The sequence below is a fragment of the Oryzias latipes genome, chromosome 13 (assembly GCF_053564925.1).
Source record: "Oryzias latipes strain Hd-rR chromosome 13, Olatipes_Hd-rR_3.1".
Taxonomy (NCBI): domain Eukaryota; kingdom Metazoa; phylum Chordata; class Actinopteri; order Beloniformes; family Adrianichthyidae; genus Oryzias; species Oryzias latipes.
The window spans coordinates 25,255,565-25,273,583 of record NC_136249.1 but is presented as its reverse complement, the minus strand read 5'-3'; the positions used below and the strand labels follow the sequence as shown (position 1 = coordinate 25,273,583).

Sequence of the window (18,019 nt, the reverse complement as noted above, 5' to 3'; positions counted from 1 at the left end):
GACATGCCCGCATTTATATAAGGCTTATGAGGCTTCAACTTCACACACTCCACCATCTTTCTTCCTTCTATCTCACACTGACGGGGGCAGAAGGTGGTCCAAGCCCAAGGACATTTTGACACATGCTGAATAGGGAATTGAACCACCGAGCTTCTGACTAAAATATGATGAGTCTGATAAGGGAGGCACATGCTTCCCATATTTCCCCAGTGTAAAAATGCTCTTTACCTAGCATTTTCACCAATGGTTCAGAGATTGCGGACACACCCAGCAGTAGGTTCCGTTTCTCTCTTTATTGGGTTTTTTTAGCAGAAACATCACTGGCCTCTGGCCACATGAACTCAGCATTACAAAAAAATATTAGCAAAATTAGTTTTTCAAACTTTTTTAGGCACGCTAATCAAAAAAAGTTTGTCGTTATGAGATTGTTTCATTTGTTGTTTCAGGAAAATAATCCAAATTTAGATTTTTCCAAAGAGCTGCCAGTTCATGTGCACTCAAGCTCTGAGGCAGCAGACAAATAGATGTTTGTCCTTGAGAATGGCTGCAAATAAGAAGCTTATTGGTTGGTGACTGGGCTTTACAGCATCAGAAGAATTTAGTTGAATTTCAAATGTGTTTTATATTTGGAGTTTGCACTTGTGTATGTAACCTACACCAGTGGTATCCAACCTTTTTCAGGTCACACACCAATTTAATGACAGACAATGTTTTCACAGATCGGCCTGTACGAGAAAGACGTGGGCATCCTATATCTTTTTTTTTAAGATTCAAGTTTCCCTTAACTTTAATGGATAAAGTATGTTTACATTTCCAGTGAAATATCTACAGCTGGTTTAAACTTAATTACAACTCAAGACTTTCTGGAGGTACCATTAAAATGTGATATCGTTAAACCCATAACTGTCAAAGTGGAAGCTAAAAAAATGGACGCCAAGGTCAGCCTTGTCTAACTTTTAAGGGTGGAAAAAACACGGTCCCTAAAACTGGTATTTTCTGAATATAATAATTTAATTAGCAGCATCCTCGTAACATTGGACAGCCAATTGCTGAATATTATGCATTACTTGTTTTGCTCTGTGTGAACAACTGTCACAATAAATCCATATTTGGAGCAAATAATGTATAACAAAACCTACATATAACATACATATAACCTAATATGACCTACAAAATAATGTAGGTCATGTTTTTTGTGGTGGTTTTTTGACCACCGATCATATGCCTAAAAACGACATAAGTATACTTCTAGAGTTTTTTCTCAACAGGCCTGCTCTTCCAACACAGTTCCAATGTCCATGCATGTTTATGTATCTGTGTGGAAGTTTGAGAGTGCAATACAGCACCAGTTAACATACAACCACAATTTGCAGGATGACAGCTAAAGCAGAATAAATAGCTCCAGTGTTATGTGCAGTTTGATAATGTGTGCCTTCTGAATAAATCAATTCCTCTGAGGCGAGTGCTTTGGGGAACACGAACAAAGGATGGATGCCTCGGTGAAGAGCGGCATCCATAACATTTTGCATCTCACATCACCATCATACATCAGCTGGAATGCTTGCCTTTGGACCCTGTAACTGCATGCATTAAATAAGGGACAGATTTGGATTTATTTTTAAGACGTCAGCTGGAATGATATTTTGCCATCCATTTGTGTAAATGTGAGACGCCAAAGAAAACTAAAGCAATATTTTTGCTTTCAATAAAGCTCCTAATTCTGAAAGTTGCTTCTATGCTGAGGTCATTTATAGAGCCTTACCTTGTTTGCACTTAGGAGAGAGGTTGGTAAATACTTCCTGCTTGGACAAATAGCCCATGCTGGTACCGAGGCTGATAAAAATAAGAACTGTTGAGATTCTAATCCAGATTACTGCATTGGCAATTAAATTTGACAGACGGGAATCAAAGCGTTTCCTATCTTGTCATTATTTGAGGAAAAAAGGAAAGAAGTGGAAAGCGGTTCTCCTCTCTTTATCTCTATAAGCTTCAATTAACTGTGATTGGTGCTTGTGTGACTGTAGCAAAGTGGGAGAAAAAGCTGTAGCTCAGTGGAACAGATCTAGCCTACATACCGCAGTGCTGAAGGGTAAAGAAGTTTGCATTTGAGCTAACCAAAAAAATAAATATATATAGACTTTTGTTGCCTTATCGTCATTTTTTTCTTACATTATTTCAGTATCACTTAAGTTTCAAAGCACCAGGAGTAAGTACAACATTTTCAAGCACCACATTATTCAACTAAAATATTTTCTTAACAAGTTATTGCCCATTTTGGTTGAAAGTCCTGCATTTCATTGTTCCATCATTAACAAAATACGGTGGCCCAGAGGTGTAAATCTCACCAACAGATCATTAAAAACATTAAAGATCACAAAAACAATTACAAAAGCATTACATTTAAAAAAAACTAAAAAAAAAAAAAGCTGGAATGAAATAAAATGCTTCAGTAAACAAAACTAATTTCCAGAAGTCAACATGAAAAGTTAAAAAACAAAATGTAAGAAACCAAAAATAGTGGGTATTATGGTACAATGCTGATTTGATGATAATGTTTGAGTTTTGAGGTTCTCTTAATATGTTTTAATATGTTTAATATGTGCGGAGCATATCTGGTATCGCTTCATGCCAAATAACATTGGGTTGAAAAATGGACAAATGTCTTCATGAAATCACAATGTTCCATAGATCTTAGCTTTTCCTGTGTTGTAGATTAGACTGAAAGAATGTTTTTTTTGTGGTAAGTTTTTAACTTTTAGTGAACAAAGAGTGACCTTTTGACTCCTCCCTAATGCTTTTCTGCACCCAGCTGCAGACACACCACTGCAGCTCACATTACACTTCAGATAAACCAGTTAGAATCTAACCCTGCATTTGCAGCAGATCCACACAGGGGGACGTCCTAAGGAGCATAGTTAGAAACTTTAAAGAGCGAAAAGGAGAAATTAGCATCACTGTGGACCACTCCTTGTCTGTTCCTTAAGAGAGATATTGTTTGGTCCATCACACTAATGGGAAACAAATTCTCTGTATAACTTAAATTTTGGTTATTGCTCCTTCCTTAAAACTTGCTTTTTCTTCATTTTGTTTAGCTCAATCTTCTCCCGAATAAAAGATTTTTGGTTTCTGAAATGTAATTGTTTATTGTTTGCTTTTTTAATTGTTGCGATCATTAATACATTTTTGCATTAAGTGATTTGTTGGCATGATTTCGAACTTCAAGACCACTGTAACAACCAGTGGAGTTCTCATCCAAGCAACATGCAGATGTCGGCGAGTTCACTGTGAGAAAGGATGCTAGAAGAGACCCTCTGTGCTGAAATGTCTAGTGTCAGTATGCAATGAACTAGGAACAACAATTTGTCACTGTGCTGGGGCATCCTGCACGTTTGACTGCGTGGAAACTCAATCAAGGGTTTAGCGCATCTCTGCTTTCCGTCATTGTGTTTTGGGAGCTCAGCGCTGACACATAAATGGAGCGCGGAACGAAGCCGGAGACTTGCTCTGCTGTGATCGATGGCTGGGGATCAAGTGAATTTAATCTGATACCACAGGTGATAAAATCTAATCCCATTTCATCTCAACTGCACCGGCAACCGAATCAGGCAAAATACTTGTTTAAAAACACGTTTGAAGGCAAAATTATTTTTAACATTAAAGAGTACAACTGTGATTTATAGCAGTTGTTTAGATTTGATTGACAGTTATGATGCACAAAGTGTTATTTTAGGAACATAGAAAGCATTTGATCATCCTGTTTGTAGCATCTGTACATTGTTTTTGCAAAAACCGGACTAATTCTTTATTTATAGTTTCATATTAGTTCAGATTATCAGCCGCTGATGATGCCTTTTTGGAGAGGCGGTGAAGTCTTGCATCATTAGTGCTTTCACATGAATCTTTAAGAAGATCCCAATTCTAAACAAAGCTAACCTCAAGCTCCCAGCAAAATTGGAATGTTATTTTTGTTTTAGGTTGAATCAAAATAATGGATTTGCTTCTTTTCTAAGTAAAAGACTCACTACAAAAACAAAATGAATCAAGGGCATTATCTTTCTGAAAAACTTTCAGTGGAAAATGTGTGCTCAATCACAGCAGTACACGTCTATTTTGCTTCTTCCTTCCATATCCGTCACTCTTAGGTCAAGGGTGAAGGATATATGGACTATACTTCTCTACTCAACCACTCAGAGAGCTTTTATACTGCAAACCACATTCATACTTGCGCATCAATGAACCCATCAGAAGCAATGAGTCTGGCTCAAGGACACAATTACACATGGACCACCAGGATCAGGGTCTGAACTATCAACCTTGTGATCTGCAGATCTGCAGCTGCTCCATAGTAAAAAACCAAAAAAGCTGGTAGATTAAAGATTTTGTCTTTGTGACAAAGACCCAACTGGTCAATTGAGGGCTTGATTTGAACTCCAATTCATTTCCTTGTAACACCTACTGTGTTTGGCAAGTTTAAAAACTCACATGAACTCCACTGCACATCATTTAATCCTTGTGCTATCTTAGATGACCCCACCCGTGCATTGACATGTGATTCCTACCATGACAAAGGTGGATAAAGGTGGAAAGATTTCATGTAATCCATGGACATCAGTGAGGTTCACAAATTATTGAAGAAAAAAGGTTCAGAACTCTGTCCAGTGGGTCTAGATGACCCAACTCCCAATGTTAAAGTGCCTAGGAAAGCACAAGGGTTACGGTGCACTTGCATCAGTTTGAGTTCACTTGCAAGGGAACTCTGGTGTAGGTGACTTCAGAGTGAGCAATCTATTGACTAGTGAGGTGACAAAACAGTGGAAATCAAACTAAAAACCATCCAAAAACATGAATCTGAAGGATTGCTGACAACCTAAATGTTGACAAAGTAAGTAAATGTGGTGCAGTGACCCACGTGGATCTATTTGTCTGCAAGTGGATGCGTCGGAATGGAGCAGAGCAGGAAGCTTGTGGCCTGCTGACTGTAGCGCCTATGTAACTGTTACAAACTTTTAACAACTGCATTCTTTCATCTGCTCCTGATTCACAATGATTTGAATAAAGAAAGCCTCAGAAATGCAATTTTAATCTTAATCTTTTTAAATGGAAAATGCAACAAGAACATGTTAAAAAACACAATTTTCATAAGGTGGTCTTTGACATAAAGTTAAGGAACTTGCACTGATTGATTTTCTTTGTCCTTTTTTTTGTCTTCAGGCAAGAGTGCCCAAAATGCAAAGCCTGTCAAAGATTTCCTCTTCCAGTTCAGTCCACTTCAGTCTTTCTCTTCTTGGCATGCCTGCCAGTCCTCACGCTGTTTTAAAGCGATTATAGAAAAATGACAAATTACCACTTAATGAATGTTACTATTATGGAGGAAAAAATGTTATAGGTCTTCTAAAATAGCCATCTGGAAATGAACAAACATGTTAGAACAGCTGGCACTTATGGAGAGTCATGCTCCATCCATTTTTTATGTACAGTTTATGCTGCTGGTGCTGAGCTGTAGACTATATACCAATGTTTGTTTCCTCCACCAACAACACTCAACTGACGGAGACAACAAACACGTGTATTATGGGTTGTTACACTTGAAACCCTTTTCTGGTGATCTGACATGATTTCTCTGTCTTTACCTTTTCAACTAAAGGCTTACATAAGACCATTAGGCAGTCAAAGGGGCTAAAAGTAAACAGTACTCAGTGACAGAAATCCTGGATTCAGTCCACAGACATGACGTGTCTATGTGACAGTGAAGGCAATTGCTGTGATTTTTCTTCAGGGTAACATGTAAGTGACCCAGTTTAACCCACAGCTGAAAGAAAGAGCAGTTTTTCCTTCCTTTTTTGGCTGAACTATATCCTGTAATTAGTTTACTGAATGTGCGTTAAACAATGTATTTTACTTTTAGAAAAAAATCTTTGTATGAAAACATTAATTGAAAATGTTAAGAATCCCAAGAAACATTTGCAAAATTTATTTTTTTTGTTTCTTTTTTTTTTTTATAAACAAAAAACGGACACAGAACTGTGACAAAAAAAGTCAGTTTTCAAATTTCGGAGATAAAACTTTGCAATGTGTTTTAGTCAATCTAAGACCAAACTTCAGCGACAGTTGGGTTTTTTGGTGTCTTTGACATGTTCTTGTAGCATTTTTCTCACGATAGAGGACATTAAGACGAAGCTTAAAATCGAATTTATTCAAATTAGTCAAATCATTTTGAAGGAGAAGCAGATGGAAACACCTTGTAGCTGTGACATAGCTACAATGGCAAGCCACACATTCTCTGCTCCTCTCCATTCTGATGCATTCACTTGTTGTATTTCTCATCCGAGGTGGCATCTGGCTCAAAACTATATGGCTGGAAAGTTCCAGTATTGCTCACTTTTTTTGTTTCACCACTAATGTTAGGTTGGGGTTGTTAGGGGCTAACTGCTAGTGGGAGATCATGTAAAGAAACGAATGATGGGAAGGAGGGCAGGCTTACTCCACCCCAACCATCCCACCTACACTTTAGAGGCAAATTTCTAATGAACTACTGCAGATCTGCAGAAACTATGTCCTAGAAAATGACACAGGAATTTTGGGTATTGCCTTAAAACACCATAATTATAGTTAAAAGGCCTCAAGGAATTGTTTTAAAATATTTTAAAAGATGATTGTAGGGAGTTTTTAAGTAACAAGTTAGCAAATTGTGAATAAAAATGGGCGATTTGAGTGACACACTGGCTGGCAGCCAAAGATGTAGTCTGCCTTTGCCACTGTTCCAAACCCCCCCAACCTTAAATAAAACAGAAGACATGTCTGGAAAAAGGATGTATAGGTTGTCTGGGTACCACAGATACACACTTCAGCCTGTATGGATGTTGTTTTAATGGACTGCATTTAAGTGAAATGGATTTCGATTAGAGAAGTACCGATTGCTCACCTGGTGACCAAAACAGCCACTTTTTAAGCTTGATGGGAAAAACGATGCTGGTCACAACTCTTTTAGAAAATATTTATTCAACTTATGCAAAGGATGTTTTTTAGGAGAATCAAGTTTTTATAATCATCATTGGAGTTAGTTAGAGCTAGCTGTCTCCAATGATGATTTGATTTTTGTTTCTCAGTTGCAGTGACAATTTTTCATCACAGGACGTGCATACAACAATTTGACAGCAATTACAGAGATAATTGGACTTGTCAATGTCAGTCCCATCTGTACATGTATGAATGTGTATGTTTGAACTCAAAAACAGTAAAAAACACAAGAAAAAAACAAGCAGAAAATCCTCTTCATGAAATGCTTTGGACGACTTGCTTTGTTTATCCCTCCACCACTGTGTCTTTGACCGTAGTCAGGAAACAAATCGAGCTGTCTTTCTTGCATCTTGAGCTGAATTTCCTTCTCAGTTAATTTAAATTGGGCAAATACCTCTGCTGACTAACTCTAGTTACAAAGTGGAAAGGCTCCGTAAATCACTTCTGTCTTTGTTAAAAAGCTGGAGTTCCAAAGAAAATGGAGAAGCAAAATTTACCAAACTAAACTAAACAATTTACAAATTAAATAAATTAGAATTTAATCTGAAAAAGATCAAAACATTTTAGTTTTAGTTTCAAAAGTTTAATTTTTAGCAAATACCAAAAGGCACATTTTATAATTTTACTAGTATTTTATATGTATTTAAGTTGCTCGGTAATCAAAATTCATTAAGTCCATTTGCTGCTTCTAATGTTTTCATTGGAAAATCAAAAATCTGAAGTTTCCGTGTATGATCTGTGGGTTAATGTCAATCTCAAAAAAGTGTTCACATACACACACACATACCACACACACACAAACACATTATGCACATAACACCAGAAATCCTTTTTTACCCGAGGAAGCGCATAAGACAATATTTCTGCTTGAAAATTTCATTTCATCTGTGCAGAAAATGATTGTTTTGCTCCTCCAGACTGGGATGCAGTGAGAGATTAAATTCTTAATTGAGCCATTCTGATCACAAAGCTGTTTTTAGACCTTTGTTTTTGTTAGTTGCGTGCACATTATGTGACTTTTTATTTATTTATCATTGCAGACCGCTTTGAGGAGAAGTCGGCGTGGAATATAACATCTGGGTAAGTTCCCCAGCTGGAACACAAATACATGGAGTTAACAGCAGGAGCTGATTTAGCAGTTTTTACAGAATTAAATTGTTAATTTTTGCAAGTCAACAAAGATTATCGATCACTCTGGGTCAGTATTTGGCTCCACAGTCTCTCCATTTTTTTTTTTTTTACTTCTTTTTCTATCTTATATTAAGACAAATTGAGCCACAGAGAATTCAAAAGCACAGCATTTGATTCTGTCCCTCGCCTCTGCCACATGCAGCTTTCACCTCGTGTTCACATTGGAGGGAAAGAGACGGCCTCTGCACAACGACACTGTAACCTATCTTCTCACATGGGCTGGGCTGGGCTGGCGCCAGGGCTGTTTGCCTCATAGCCTGCGCAATGGGAGTCAGCTCTATTATCAGAGCCTCTGCTTTGCCACCCTGCAGCAATGCCAGCATCCCCTGTTCCAGCAGATTTAATTCCTTATCTCAATTTAAAAAAAATAGGAAAAAAATGGCCCACTGATGAACAGCTGAAAACAGCATGAATTATTGTTGGCATGGATTGAGATGGCATATTAAAGATGGCCTGATAAAGGTGCCTATAATAGTGCGTATGGGTGATAGATTATCTCTATTATAGAATCAAGTCCTGACTGTGCACGTGAAGCGTGTTCACATCTTCAGTATGCTCCGTTTGTTGGAGACAGAAGAAGCAATCCTCGTGTTTTTGTTTGCAGATTAAAAAAGCCACTTTATCAGCTGCTGCATCCCCACACGACAAAAACTCAGCATGAACTACAGCCTCGTGTGTGCTCCGTTTGCTAAACCTCTTGCAATTGTCACCTCTCTCAGATAACAGAAGCCGAGCAGCTATCTGATCTTCTTATTGTGACATTTCTCACTTCTTGTTTTTCCTCCGTTTTTTTTACCCTCCCCCCTCATGTGCTTTATTTTTTACAGCTTGCAAAATGTCTTTACTTATTTTAAAAGGCTTTTTGTGCGTTATTTATGATTCAGCTGTTCCAGCTTTTTGCTGAAGTCTTTATTGTTGCCTGAATGATAACAACCGCAGCTATTTTGCTGTTTCACTTCTCCGACCATGAAGCAAATGTTGGCAGAACATAAAAACATATGATGCTTGAATCTCTTTTTGAAGCTGTGCAGTATTTCAATGTAATCATCTGACAGGCCCGTCCAGATGACACTGCTTTCTCACATGTGGGCTAATGGATATATCCATAAATATCTTGTGTGTTACCAAGCCTGTGTCATCACAAAGGCACTTCTGCATTTGGGAAGATTTGATCAGTAATGATAAAAGCATTCACATCTTTAAGCGCACATGGAAATCAGCCCTGTTCAAGGGTCACTAAGGCATTGAATAAGCCTAAAATATGACAGTATGGAGGATTTATTCTTTATATGTGGCAACCCAAATAGTAATTTATAAAAATGTACATAAAATCCAGCATAAAATCAATAAATTGGAAACAGTTTAAATTTAAATAACGTGACATTTTAGAACATAATACTGTCTAAAAATATAATGCAAATAAGTAGGATACACAAGCATGCAGAGCAGAACTTACTGTAGATGTAACACTTAAAGTTGCTGTTCTGGAAGAGCAAACCGTTGTTATGAACAGAGTTCTGAGCGTTCATGAAAAGTGGTTTTGCATAACCCAGATACAGGCAAGCGTGGCAGAAATTTAAATTACTTACCTAAAAAAAAAAGAAATGAATCAAAACCTAACAGGACAAAATGAAAAATAAACCAAAACCCAAAACTTACCGTATGAATAGAACAAGACGAAAAAGAATCCCTGATGCACGCCACATTACGAATAAAGATCAAATATTAATGTGAACAGTTCACACATGTTCAACATAAACTCAGATCATTATGTGTCACAACATATTCCAGATAGATTTAGCAGGAAATGAGGTAGTTGTTTGGTTGCAGCAATGCCAGCCTCCTCTGTTCAAGCAGGGGATCAAATTGTCGCCTCCTATCAACAATTTTCATTCTGACAAATATATTACAAAAAGTAAATAAATACAAGTTTTATGTAGCAAACAAAAATAGGTTTAGTCATTTTAAAATGTGATTAATATTTACTGATATGATGATTATCCTGTTATTCTCATCCAGTTGTGTAAAATAAAGATTTAAAGTTCAAAAATACCGATCAACGTCATAGTTTTTACTTTCTTCTGGTTTTGTTCAAATTTTTTGCACTACTCACTACGTTGTGCCCTATGTAATGCATTTGCCATTTTTTAGAGGTGTTCTAGAGATTTCCCAGAAGACTTTTGAAAAAAACTATGTAAATTGAAGCTCATTAGATAGGCGAATATAGACCACAATGCATTGCGTATGAACGATTTGTCAATAATGTACAGAGAATGTGTCTGAATTATGCTAAAATCCTGGAAGTAGTAAAGGAATACAGACAGTTAACGGCGAAACTGTCAAATAATAAAAGTCTTTGCAATCTTTAATAAAATAAAATTCTAAATATTATAGGATTATGCACGTTTTAGCACCCAAAAAATGAAGACAATACAACAATTGTCTTTGCATGCCTGTATCGTATTTATTAGTAAGGCTTATCTGGAATATGGGCACCATGTAAACTGTTTAAAAGAAAATAGTGAAATTATGGACTGTAAGAACAGCAAGAAATGCAAAACATGCGTAAAGATGAATGATCCTTAATAACATGAAAATTCCACAGGATGACTTGAACACACATAGAAAATAAAACTGAAATGAAACAAAATCCCTCATCCTTACAGAAATCCAATATATAGTATAGGTAGATGGACTGCAGTTCAACTTACGTAACATAATTGCTCTGCTAACTTTTCCATAGAGTAAAGGACAAAAAAACAGCAAGTCTGTGTGATGTTTTGTAATAAACAGCAGGACACAGAAACATGAGACATGAGCGTGTCCTCTTACAAAATGAATTACATAGCATGCAGTGACATAATGTTTTCATACTAGCACCGCAGTGACAATTACAATAGAAAGTTGGTGCTTTGTTGCATTAGACACAGTTACCTCAGGTTGTCACGAGTCTTGTTAAGTTTTATGATGCAGGCGTGCAGCTGCGGACAGTGGAAATAAGTACTGTAGATCTTGGTTCAGGCCTGTTTTTCACTCTTCACTCTTTTGGTGTTATCTCTAAAATACTGAGTAGGTTGCAGTGTGCTTGGCTTAGTTTACACACCAGTAATTCCTGGTTTGGGTTCGGGAAAAAGTGTGTTGGGCAAGAAAAAAAAGACTTTCATTTCTCCCGTCTCAATAAATCTTTGACCTTTTTTGCAGAAGCAGTGGTGCTGACTCCTCTACCAAAGGAGTGCCTTTAATCTTTTAACTACAGATAGACATGTAAGCAATCAAAGGCAGGAAAGATCTGGTCTTTTATTAATTTGTGTCCTTTTAATACTTAATTTAATTTTTCCCTTTGTAATTATGTGTTGAATTGAACCTACACTGCATAAATACCTGTTATCTGTTTAGTTTGTATCTTAAATATATTATTAAACTTGAAATAGGTATATATGAAGTGTAAATTTACTTCTAAGTGTATTTTACATAGTTTAAATGCAGTTATTACATAAAACCTAAGCAATTGTGTAAGATTTTTGCGGGATGCATATGCAAATTTGTGGCTTTCCACATTTGCCATTCGAACTTCTTGCGTGGCTTTGTTGTGGTTAATTTGTGATACATCTGTGAAAAATGTTCATAAAGACCACAACTTTTTTCGTTTTTTCCAGGTACATTCATGTATGACCGATTTTTATCAGTGCAATACGCGAAAAACTTACATAGTGGCTGTTTGACATGGTCTTTTAACATGTTTTTTTTTTTTTCTTATAATAGTTTTAAGCAGAAGTTTTTTAGCCACAATGGGGACCAACTCTGGGTGTCACTGTGCCGGTCCCCAGCCCAGATAAAAATACAGGGTGTGTCAGGAAGGGCATCCAGTGTAAAAAATCTCTGCCTTAATCAAATGTGCGAAACAGTGAAAGCTGATTCAATGTGGCGACCCCTGCAGGGATATGCCGAAAGGTGAGCAACAGCATTTTAGCCAAAGGTTTATTTGTTAAGCTGTTTTGTTCTCAAGAAATTGACTTGCTTGCTTCAGGGAAACTGGAAAGTTTTTATATCCTCATAAACATATTTAATACGACAGAGTTTTAGGGCCAGTTTACAAAAAAAAAAATCTTTTAAATTACGACTTTTAACCCTTGTGCTATCTTAGATGACCTCACCCTTACATTGACGTGTTCTCCCTACCATGACAAAGGTGAATAAAGGTGGAAATCCATGGATACCAGTGAAGATCACAAATCATTGAAGAAAAAAGGTTCAGCGCACTGTCTAGTGGGTCTAGATGACCCAACTCCCAATAAAGTACCTAGGATAGCACAAGGGTTACATTGTAAATTTACGAGAAAAAAGCCATAACTGTTAAATTACGAGATTTTAAAATCTCGTAGATTTACAAGATGAAAACTCGTAAATGTACAAGTTTTCTTAAGAGAAAAAAAGTTATAGATTAATGACGAAAAAACAAAGACTTTTTTTCGTTTAATGGAGCCTAGCTTGAAGATGAAATATGTGGAGCCTTTTGTGAAGCTTTATTTTTGGATAGGTTTAAAAAACAAAGAGATTCAGAACCTTCTGGAGACTCAAAATCAAATTATTTTCAGTGGAGCCGGCTTTCCGGGATTCTGTGTCAGTAAAGCAGAGTTTCATATGTAAAAATAGGAGCTTAGAGACACGTTTGAGTGTAGAAGACTGCTGCAGCCTTTATTTTGATTTTTTTATCCTTATGATAACAGTCTTGTAAATGGGGCAGTTGTAGCGCTTAAAAAACACTTATTTGAAAGATGAAAAACCTAAATTTTACTACTTCGAAAATTGATCACAAGAGCAATAGACCTAAAAATTATTTTTCATGAAGATTAATTTTTCACAACTGAGAAAACTCCAAATTCTACTATACTATACTGTACTTTTTTCTAATAATGCAAATACACCTTGTTTTCTATATTTATACTTTTGAAACTTTTTTTAACTTGTTAAGAACATTTTTTCCAGTGCAGCTTAGCTTATTTGATTTAAAAATGTTGCATTCAACTAGGCTAATTATTTTTAAATGACAGCTCACAAAATCAAATCAAATCAAAGAAACACAGAAAATCTGCTGCTTTTAACAAATCTGAATCAAAAAGGCACGGTTTAAATAACAGTACTGGGAATGCGTTTTTTTGTGTGACTTTTGAGGTTTGAAAAGTAGACTAACTGAAAAAATCAATACGTTAGGAACCTCAAAAACATTAAAAACAATGATGTACAACTAAAAAAAAGTGTGTGTTTGTGTAGATAGGGGGGTTGTTGGGGGTCGGGACACTGTTCACTTAACTGCAGCAGGGGTAAAATAGCTGTTCTTGTGGTGTGAAGACCTGGTCTTCTTGCATGGAGGAAGGACTATAAAGGAGTTCTTGTCTGGGTGAGAGGTCACCCGCAATCTTGGTTGCACATCTCCGAGCCTTGATGTCATGCAGCTAATGCAGAAACGGGAGACTTCAGCCCGTCACCTTCTCTGTGGAGACAGACTGCAGCCTGGCTGCCTGGATGAGATTCATGGATTCAGTGGTCACTGTGTAGAAGTAGACGCTGAGATCCATGCCCGCTTTTTTGTTTTTTTTTCCTTGTCAAAACTGTACAGCTGGATAGCTCAGATATTGCTTGCCATTTTTGTTGCACCACTAATGTTAGGTTGAGGGTGTGAGGGGCCGTAAGCTATCGGGAGAGTGTGTAAACAGATGGATGATGGGAAATGGGGGATGGGGGTGACTTGGCACCAACAGTCGCGCCCACAAGTCAGTGGTGAATTTTTAACAAACTACTGCAGAAACTGTTCAAGATCACGACACAGGTATAATCATATCTTGAAGACAACTGGAAATGCTTTAAAGATAGAACAAAAGATTTTAATAGAGAGAAAAATAGAGTGATGTTTTCACATGAATTTGGAACTGTGAAATAGTCTGGCTAAGAGGTAAACTTTCAGCAAAATAAACACAATTTCTGCTTTTCAAACTTTGATTTTTAACCTTAGTGCAGGGTGAGTGGAAACAGTAAACCCAGAGCAGTGGGGAGGTGAGTGTGTGCAGCAGCTGCCTTTCAGTGCAACCAAGGCAAAAGAGCTGCAAAGATCCCTGCCGTCTTTCATCTGGCGTGCACGGGAAGCACACAATGGAGACACAGGGGAATGGTGTCTGTCTGCGACCAAAGACAGGTAAATGCTGATTTGCACAAGGACTCACAGGACTTTTAAGTTCAGTCTCTTTTTTTGTGACGAAATCGTGGCTCTGTTGTGCAGTTTGAAGCTTTGTTTTTTTTTTTGGGTTCCACATTTCCTGTGATTGGTTTAAAAATGAGTTCTGCCGGAAGACGGAATGTTTAGCCAGTAAATATTTATGGAGTCTCTCCTGAGAGAAACTGAAAATACAAGGAATTTGGCAGAGTTAATGGAATTAGGGGAGACACAGAGAGGGCTCAGCCACACTGCAGAAAAAGAATTCTGGGAACATAACTTTCTTTGATGCCTTTCAGCAAGAACCAAAAAAACAATCTCAAGTGGTAGTGTCTCATTATTTCTGGAAGTGCAGAGGAGGATTATTTTTTAAATTACAAAAAAAATGTATGTCCTGTTTTTACCAGCATATTCATTAGATTGCATTGAGGTCTGTTCGGATTTACATATTTCTACTTCCTACTTGTTACACATAGTTTTAAAATTCATAGATTTAAAAGTTGGAATAAAAGCTTAACATTTCACTAAAATGTATCGAAATGTATTTGACATTTCAGGAACCGGACATCTGCACATTTATATTAAAGGTGCTAAAAAAAGGAGATAACACATCGTAGAGACACATGTGGCCCCGAAGCGAAGAGATATCGACTCTGAACGCTTTCAGGAAGTCGGGCTTTACATAATTTGGCACTCCGAGAGGACATTGATCTTTCTAGCTTTGAACTGGCAGTCGTGCAGGATGCTTGTCTGCTCAAGGGGAGTGTCGGGTTTTATCCCTGCACAGAGAAGCAGCTATCAGCTATTATTTGGCAATTTGGATGAAATAGAAAGTTAATAATCCATATTAAGAGAATGATGTAGTTTTGGAAGACAGGAGTATTGCATAAGCTGTGTAATTCACCCAGACATAGAAAAAAAAGAATAGGCAACTTCATCTGTTTTCAGGGGCATTGTTTAGGACAGGTTAGGTGAAATGAATTCTTTTAATTAGTTTATTTTAGAAAACACCAGGGTGATTGGAATTTGGTCTATGCAGTAAATACGGCTCATAAGATTGTGTTTTGCCTTTGATTTCTTTTTGTCATCTTAAGCTCGAACTGCTGCAGGAAATGCTTTGACACTTTTGAAGTATCTGAGATCCAAGAGACAATGTGTTCTTCATTTTTCAAAAACCTCCTTACAAGTGGCTTTAAAGGCTTCAGCGCAGGTGTGGGAGAGTCCTTTTTCTGTGTGGTGTATTTGTTTGTGCAGACCAAACATTGTCTTCGGTGGATTATGTTTGAAGTAGCAAACCATTATGAAATTGTGCTGCTAAAATGGTCGCTTTAACGACCCACTCTGATTATGAGAAGTGATCCAAAGCATCATTTCAGAGGGAAAGTTCACCTTTTACAGTTTGTTTTTGACCAGATGATGCAACAAAGACCAAAGTCTAAATTTCTGAATTCCTACGTTGTCAGCTCATCATTTCCTTCTTCTAATGCTGTCCTCTCTCTTTTTCATCATCCCAGTCTTCACATTCTTTTTAAATGACCAGGTTAAAGGACACTATAAAGCAGGGGTCGGGAACCTATGGCTCGCGAGCCATATATGGCTCTTTTGATGGTCACATGTGGCTCGCAGACAAATCCTTAATTATACTTTTTTTTTTCATTAGACCAGTCCTTCTCGGGCGTGATGCGATGCCAGAGGCGCGCAGTAGTAGCGGTGCTTGGAGAGAAAACTATCAGTTTACTGTTATCTATTATTTCACAGAGTTGGTACCACCCGGAAACCTGTGAATTGCCGTGCCTAAAACTGCGCGCTCCCCTCTCTGAGAAAGAGCGCGCAGTTTCGGGGACGGGATGTGTGAGGAAGAAAGCAGGGGGGGGGGGGGGGGGGGGCGGCAGGTGAATCGTGCAGGGATTGTAAAAACGTAAAACCCGCTGCCCGTCACTCACTGCAGCGTGTGAGTGTGTGTTTGTCTCCAGGTCTGTCTCACATCTACAGAATATTCAGACCTAAGATCCCGTTTAAAGTCTTAACGCCTGCATGAAGCAGAAACTCACCACGTATCAACCAGACTAGACCATCAGCAAAACTACCACGAGAAATACTCATCATTTATTAGCAACAGCATAACATTGTTATTAAAAAAAAATCCACAGACTTATTGTACTTTAAAAATGTTGAAATTACATCAAATGCACACATTCACTTGTATATTTAGTTTTAAACAAATTGTCGCGTATTGAGTTGGACTGGGTGGCTGTTGGGCCGCGTTAACAGTTCTGGAGTTCATTTAACGCATCAAGCAGAGATCTGATTGGCTCTCAGTTCTGTCGCTCAGCCTGTTGTTAGGTAATTTTGACCAATGGGGTTTAGCTATGGGCCGAATAAGGGAAATGGGAGGGCTGGAGCGGGAGGGGGGAATATAAAGTAGGGAGAAGCGCTCTCGTCTCAGCGGGAGATTCAGGAGTTGCTGAATTAATTTGACGGCGTTTGTTGTGGTCTGCAGTAACCAGAATAAAGAACCTTAAAAGATGTTAAGTCCCCGTGCTTCAGTGTGGGAAAGGGACGCTACATTATTGTATGGCTCTTTGGAAATTACATTTAAAAATATGTGGCGTTTATGGCTCTCTCGGCCAAAAAGGTTCTCGACCCCTGCTATAAAGTCTCTCATGTCTGTTGTTGCTGTTGTGTCAAACTGTAGAATATAACGTGTCTCAACATGTGTTTATGGTATTATTAAAAAAGAAGTTCCCTCTGTTTTTTGTTGTGTTAAATTAAAGCACTGTGGACCTAATAATTTCAATTTTTTTTTTCATTTTCTAAATTCATCATGACAGGAAAAATGCCCCTTGATGGTGTAAAAGTAAAGTTTGAAAGTGCATTATAATGACAAAACTTTGTGAAGCCACTTTTTTTATGTATTTTGAGTTTTTACTGCGCCACAATGTCACAAATTTAAATAAAAATACCCTAAAATGAGGCTTTTCACAGCAATGATTAGGTTTGATTAAAAATAGATAAATTAGATTAATTAATTAATTTCAGGTTGTGATTAATTAATTGCACAAAAAAGTCAATCGCATGACAGCACTGGTATCAATATGTTTCTTGATTTGGTTTAGCAGCAACAACTACAATAGTTTGACTGAAATGTGTTTATTTTTAGTTTTGGAAATTCAGTGAAAGGTTTTGACAAGTCAAGGTAATGTTATGGAAATCATTGCTCAAAAGTGCATGAACCCTGTATGAAGATTAAACACAAGTACACCTAATTAAAAAGTAAGCCAACATTGCATTGTATATTTAAAGGATTTTATAATATTTTATGGTATAAATGTAACTAAAAATGTTACTAAAAAAGGATTACGTGGATTGTTGTTCAAACTTGTTTGGAGTCCTATTTTCCAACTCAGCTGTAGTTCAGGCTTATTGACCAAAAAAGGGCTATTTTTTTCTAGCTTTGTTGAAAAGCTTCACAGTTAGTCAGCCTGTGGCAAACAGAAGCATGTCAAATATTCAGGATACATTTCAGTCTTGATCCTTTGAAGCTTCAGCTAAAATTCTCAGATTTACACATTTTGGGCAGATAAGGAAATGCACATACTCTGC

General features: G+C 37.4%; 1 protein-coding gene across 4 annotated transcripts in view; it reads left to right on the top strand.

Annotated features, from left to right (window-relative positions):
* lrfn1 (leucine rich repeat and fibronectin type III domain containing 1) overlaps window positions 1-18,019 on the top strand; it is a 274,781-nt gene that overhangs the window by 191,554 nt on the left and 65,208 nt on the right. For 3 of the 4 annotated variants that reach the window (XM_078929392.1, XM_011482421.4, XM_078929393.1), the window contains one exon: window positions 8,058-8,097. The exons of the other annotated variant lie outside the window; for it this stretch is intronic. The gene's annotated coding sequence lies outside the window, so the exon portion shown is untranslated. The remainder of the gene's footprint in view (window positions 1-8,057; window positions 8,098-18,019) is intronic. 4 annotated transcript variants of the gene reach the window in all.